The sequence below is a fragment of the Salvia miltiorrhiza genome, chromosome 4, assembly GCF_028751815.1.
Source record: "Salvia miltiorrhiza cultivar Shanhuang (shh) chromosome 4, IMPLAD_Smil_shh, whole genome shotgun sequence".
In the NCBI taxonomy this organism is placed as follows: domain Eukaryota; kingdom Viridiplantae; phylum Streptophyta; class Magnoliopsida; order Lamiales; family Lamiaceae; genus Salvia; species Salvia miltiorrhiza.
Genome location: NC_080390.1, coordinates 31,970,346 through 31,977,113, shown reverse-complemented (window position 1 = coordinate 31,977,113; position 6,768 = coordinate 31,970,346). Strand labels below are relative to the sequence as shown.

General features: G+C 40.6%; 1 non-coding gene across 1 annotated transcript; it reads left to right on the top strand.

Moving 5' to 3' along the window:
- The first annotated feature begins 4,696 nt into the window (after window positions 1-4,696).
- On the top strand, window positions 4,697-4,803 carry LOC131024033 (small nucleolar RNA R71). Its single transcript, XR_009101628.1, has one exon. It is a non-coding gene; the product is annotated as a small nucleolar RNA R71 (small nucleolar RNA).
- Window positions 4,804-6,768: the final 1,965 nt, after the last annotated feature.

The window sequence follows — 6,768 nt, the reverse complement described above, 5'->3', positions numbered from 1 at the left end:
ATTATCCAAATCCAAGGGAAGTCCACTGGCATAAGTGAGGTCGCCGCAGAGAAGAGAAGGGAAGGGCGGCGCACGCGGCGGTGCTGGAGGGTTTTACGGAGAGGGTGAAAGGGTATACCCCCCATTCTCGATGTTGGCCTAAATAAACCCCCAGAGTCTATAAAAAAGGTACATTTAAACCTAGCAAGTTAACGGCGTTAGACGGCCGTTCAGAGTGATCACTAATTTCTTAGCAACAAAAACTGCAACTAACACAGGCAATTGTAGCAAATAATAAGTAACCGAGTATCGTATCCACATGGACTATTATAACGAATCACTCTAAGTAATCCTAACTAAACTCTAGTAATATTCAGCCAAACGAAAGTAGGAAGGTTTGATTAACACTAAACTCAAATAGTAGTAAATAAAAGCACGTAGAAGAATCAAATATAAAAGACAACTGATCCTAGGGTAGTAAATTCATTAATTAAATCTACGAAATAAATCTATTAATCCTATGTACCAGTTTAATCCAGTTATGATGAGAGATCACTTAATTAATCAATTACTCTCGCTAGAGCAGCAACGATCGTAGATTAGTAAATTATCTATCTCCGTTAGGTCTCAAGAAAATCTATTAACTCCCAATAGCTCCTAAGAATAGCTCCCTATGATCCACCTATCTCCGCTAGGTCTCAAGGTTAAAATCATATCATACATTCCTGAATCCGCTAAACAGTTATCTCCGCTAGGTCTCAAACCGAATAGCTAAACATGCAAACTATTGATCAGATAATTCACAAGAAATTAAGCACCAGGAATTATGAATCATAAACTGGAAGACACAAAGGTATTAACAAATAAATCACATAAATTCAATTAACTATTTACAAACCCTAGAATCAGCTAAAGGAAACTAGCCAGACATAATAAAAGAAAGCATAAACATAATTAAAAAGAACGCAATTGTAAAAACTGAATTATATAAAACCCGAATAAGAATGATTGCAGCAGCTTGAATCTTAAATCTTGATCCAAGCTTTGAAAACTGGAAAGCTAAAATATTCTAAAGCTATAAAACTGAAATATGAATGCTAAGGTCCGGTATATCCTAGATAGGTCAAAAGAGGACCTATTTATAGTTTTCAGATTTCCTTTGATCACCATGGAAGTTGCCATGCAAAGTAGAATTCTAAAGGTAATATAATCGTGTAAAATAAGACAACTCTCCAGCTGGATGCACGCTCTGGAAAACACTTCTACTCTTGCCGAATTCGCAGCTCTCGCCAGAGGAACGGCTGTCGTCAGGGAAACGGACCTCGCCAGAGAAATGGCTATCACCAGGGGAACGGGTCGCGCCAGAGAAATGGCTATCGCCAGGGGAATGGCTAATTTCTCTGCTCTGTCTTATTTCTCTGCTCTGTCTTTTGACTCCTCTGGTGATGACTTCGCTACTATGGAGATTGATTTCTCTGACTTTTCACTTCTCTGACTATTGAGCGCTGGGCTTTACTTCTCTGATGCTGGCGCTTCTCTGCTCTGGAGATGTCGGTTCCTCTGCTCTGGCTTCTTGATTTCGCTGCACTGGAGCTTCGCTTTTCTGACGCGGGGATTCACTACTCTGACGCGCCAGAGTATGCATAGAAACGAGATTCTTAGCCCGAACTCTCCAAAATTTGCTCTCTTCATCTCGAAAACCTAAATCTCCTGCAAAGCATATAATACACCATAAAACACACCAATTTCCAGAAGATTATCTTAAAATACGCACATACAAACCCTTGGAAATAGAGCAATTTAAGCATAAATCAACTCCCCCACACTTAGCCTTTTGCTTGTCCTCAAGCAAAATCCATATGAATCCTAGGAAGAGATTGATTTCAACAATGTTAATTTCCATCCAAACATTCACAAAGTCAATTCAAAACTTTACAATCAACACACATCTCTCGATCATGCAAGTAACTCAAAGTTTAAGAAGCAACAAAAGAGTAATGCAAGTAATTCGATCAGACCCAATTCTCCGCTAGAAGTGAAATCCCTAATGTGATCGCCTTTATAATCAATATCACCATTTTTTCACACTTTTTGTGCTTAAAATATTCGACAGTTGAGCCATAATTCATGAAATAAAACCATTTGGATGTAATCCAAAGTCTTTTCACTTGGTTTCCCATGCTCATAGTTAGACTAGAGGAGCAGAGACTCAGAGCTGCCACTTTTTCAGAACAGGCCAGATGTTTCAGAGCTGGCATTTTCAGAGTTGGCAATTCGTCCAACTTTTTCAATTTTCAATTTTCACAGATAAGATATGATCGTAGGCAATCACAATGACAACACTCCTTCTAGCATCTACCGGACAAATCACGTTTTACTAACTTACCAAAGTGTTGCAACAAAACTCATAATTATTTGCACAATCAAGAAACATATATCAAAAGTAAAATAAGAATAACCACCAAACAAACACAAACCCGAAATGCACATTGAAAACCATCTTCTCTTCCACAAATTCATAAAAATTAGCAAGATTCGAGACCAAAAACTAAACGTAGAAAGATTGATCTCACCCAATTTTTGAAAAATATAAGCAACAAAACACCCCCCACACATAAAGCATGCCATGTCCTCAGGGCATAAAAGAAATACGAAGAGTGTAGAAAACGTCCCTGATTATTGGCAATGAAAAGCTGAACCATCGTGAGAGGCGGCTAAAAGTGAGGTTTGTGACCTTGGGCAGAGTAGAGAGTGGCGGCGCTGGGTAGGGCAGCGAAGAGTAGAAAAGGGGCAGCGCTGAAAACATGAAAATTTCCAGAAATCTGGCAGAGAAACACAAGATCCACAGCGGTAGTATGAACAAAGCACGAGTTCTCGCAACTTCCAAGCTCAACACCGCACATGAAAAAAATATAAGCAAAAAAAAACCCAAACAAAACAACAAAACAAAAAGAAACAAAACGAAACTGAAAGAAAGAAAAACAAAACAAAAACGGTTGGGTTACCTTCCAACAAGTGCTTAATTTAACGTCTAGAGCTCGACGATACCTCATGGTCTCAATGAACATCAAACGCAGCGGGCGTGACAGACCGCCTAACACGAACAGAGACAGAGGACTCATGCGCATCAGGTGCGTGAAAGACGACGCTTCCATTGGGCACATCTATCATAGCCCTCTCCGTAGCTAAGAATGATCGGCCAAGAATCAACGGCGGATTTGCGTCTTCAAGAATATCGAGGACCAAGAAATCCGTAGGGAAGACGAGCTTGTCAACCTTCACAAAGATGTCTTCAAGCTTTCCTCTCGGCTTCACTCTTGATCTATCCGCCATCTGAATCTCCATCGAGGTCGGCTTGAGATCTCCAACTCCCAACCGCTTGAAAACAGAGATGGGCATCACATTAACACTAGCCCCTAAATCACAAAGAGCCTCGGGAAAGAGCTCTCCTCCAATCTCGCACTCAATGGTGAAGCTACCCGGATCTTTTTTCTTCGAAAGTAGCTTCATTGGCAGCTCAGTGCACACAGCTTTCGCCTGCGAGATTTTCTTATCCTCATCCCCCATCTTCTTGGTGTGAACAACTACCTTTTCTTCTTTCTCCTTGGGATCCCGCAATTTTGAGAGAGTTTGAGGCTGTGCACGCCGGTGCGATTCTTCAAGTAGCCTCTCTAGCTCATCTACTATGCGTCTATGCTCTGTCTCCTCAGGATTGGCAACTTTTTTCTCATTCTTGCAATGGGAGATCTCCAGCTTGATTTCCTTGGCATCCACCTTTTTGCTCGGCTGCACAGCACATTGGTCTTCAAGCACCTCCCTCTTCATCAGCCTACGGGGGAATGGAACCTTTGGGATGTATTCCCTAAGTGGAACAGGAGCCTTGTATGGTTCCTCACTTGGTTGTTCGTTCTCCTTGCTCATCATCATCTCTTTTGGAAACAGAGTGCCATCGAAAATAGCATTGCATTGGCCCCTAGGATTGACCTCAGTGTTGCTAGGGAATTTTCCTGGTGTGTGCTGCGCAGCTGCTTGGTTGGTCATCTGACCAACTTGAGCCTCCAATATCTGCACTTGCTTGGACAGTGCTGAAAAATTATTTCCAATTTGACCCACTTGAGACTCCAAATTGGTCATCCTTGTATTAATAGTTGTCTTCATACTAGACACCTCTGTTAAAACCTGCTGCATCATATCATCAAGTGATCCCTTCTTCGGCACATTTATAACTCCTCCACTAGACACAGAAAATCTAGGTGGAGGCTGCAAAGCATTGTTGGGATTTGAATAGGAAAAATTTGGATGATTCCTATTATTGGGATGATACTGTGGATTTCCGCCCTGATGTCCCTGATAGTTTGGTCTATTGAATTGGTACTGCCGCTGGACATAATTAACATCTTCAAACTGTGACACATCAGATAAAATCGGCTGCTGAGGAATTTTTGCTAGCAGTGCTTTTCTCTCCAACTCATACTGCTTTTGAAGAGCTTCATATTTCTCCTTAAAATCATCTCTCTCCTCATGTACAGCTGCAATTCTTCTCGTAGAATTTCTGTCATTCGGCCATTGATAACTGTTCGAGGCCATCTCTTCTATCACACGATAGGCCTCCTTTGTATTTCTATGGAGAAGAGATCCACCTGCAGTAGCATCCACCATACTTTTTGTTAGACCAGTCAAACCATTATAAAAGTGAATGATCTGCTGATCCTCCGTGAAACCATGTTGTGGACAGTTCCTGAGCAGCTCACGAAATCTTTCCCAGGCATCATGAATGGTCTCATCTCCTAGCTGGGAAAAGTGAGAAATCTCTGCAATGATTTTCTGAGCTTTAGAAGCAGGAAAGTATTTTGCCAGGAAAGCTCTACACAGATCCTTCCATCCAGTAATAGCACCTCTGTCCAAACTCTTGAACCACTCCTTCGCTCTGTCCCTGAGAGAGAATCCAAACATCTTCATGTTGATGGTATCTGGTGGCACTCCATTCTGCTTAATAGTGTCGCAGATATCTAGAAACTGAGTAATGTGAGCATGCGGATTTTCAGAAGCCGTTCCACTAAACTGTTCAACTTGCACCATGTTTATCAATCCCGGCTTCAGCTCGAACGTGGTAGCCTGCACAGTTGGTCCCCATCTGCCTCCTTGAAATTGATCAACCCGAGACTGATACATGTGATTTAGTGGTGGCTCTGGTGGAGGAACCCGGTTGCGTCTGCTCTCCTCTCTCTCTTCATCTAGCTGCCTCTGAAGGTTTGTCACTGTTCGCATAAGGGTTTCAAGATCCACGTTATTCTGTTGCTCTGCCATTGCTTGCTTCTTCTTTTCGCAGTTGTCTCTTTTATGCTGCTTTTCGATTTCCAAATTCAAAGGTACAAGATGTTCCTTTCCTTTGGATCTCGTGATCATACACTCCTGAGACAACAAACAAAAATCAGAAACAGAAATTAAAAACTAAAAATAAATAAAAATAAATAAATAAATAAAAATAAAAACTTATAACGCCTAAAAAGTTGATCACTAATTTCTTAGCAACAAAAACTGCAACTAACACAGGCAATTGTAGCAAATAATAAGTAACCGAGTATCGTATCCACAGGGACTATTATAACGAATCACTCTAAGTAATCCTAACTAAACTCTAGTAATATTCAGGCAAACGAAAGTAGGAAGGTTTGATTAACACTAAACTCAAATAGTAGTAAATAAAAGCACGTAGAAGAATCAAATATAAAAGACAACTGATCATAGGGTAGTAAATTCATTAATTAAATCTACGAAATAAATCTATTAATCCTATGTACCAGTTTAATCCAGTTATGATGATAGATCACTTAATTAATCAATTACTCTCGCTAGAGCAGCAACGATCGTAGATTAGTAAATTATCTATCTCCGTTAGGTCTCAAGAAAATCTACTAACTCCCAATAGCTCCATATGATCCACCTATCACCGCTAGGTCTCAAGGTTAAAATCATATCATACATTCCTGAATCCGCTAAACAGTTATCTCCGCTAGGTCTCAAACCGAATAGCTAAACATGCAAACTATTGATCAGATAATTCACAAGAAATTAAGCACCAGGAATTATGAATCATAAACTGAAAGACACAAAGGTATTAACAAATAAATCACATAAATTCAATTAACTATTTACAAACCCTAGAATCAGCTAAAGGAAACTAGCCAGACATAATAAAAGAAAGCATAAACATAATTAAAAAGACCGCAATTGTAAAAACTGAATTATATAAAACCCGAATAAGAATGATTGTAGCAGCTTGAATCTTAAATCTTGATCCAAGCTTTGAAAACTGGAAAGCTAAAATATTCTAAAGCTATAAAACTGAAATATGAATGCTGGGGTCCGGTATATCCTAGATAGGTCAAAAGAGGACCTATTTATAGTTTTCAGATTTCCTTCGATCACCATGGAAGTTGCCATGCAAAGTAGGATTCTAAAGGTAATAGAATCGTGTAAAATAAGGCAACTCTCCAGCTGGATGCACGCTCTGGAAAACACTTCTACTCTTGCCGAATTCGCAGCTCTCGCCAGAGGAACGGCTGTCGTCAGGGAAACGGACCTCGCCAGAGAAATGGCTATCGCCAGGGGAACGGGTCGCGCCAGAGAAATGGCTATCGCCAGGGGAATGGCTGATTTCTCTGCTCTGTCTTATTTCTCTGCTCTGTCTTTTGACTCCTCTGGTGATGACTTCGCTACTATGGAGATTGATTTCTCTGACTATTGAGCGCTGGGCTTTACTTCTCTGATGCTGGCGCTTCTCTGCTC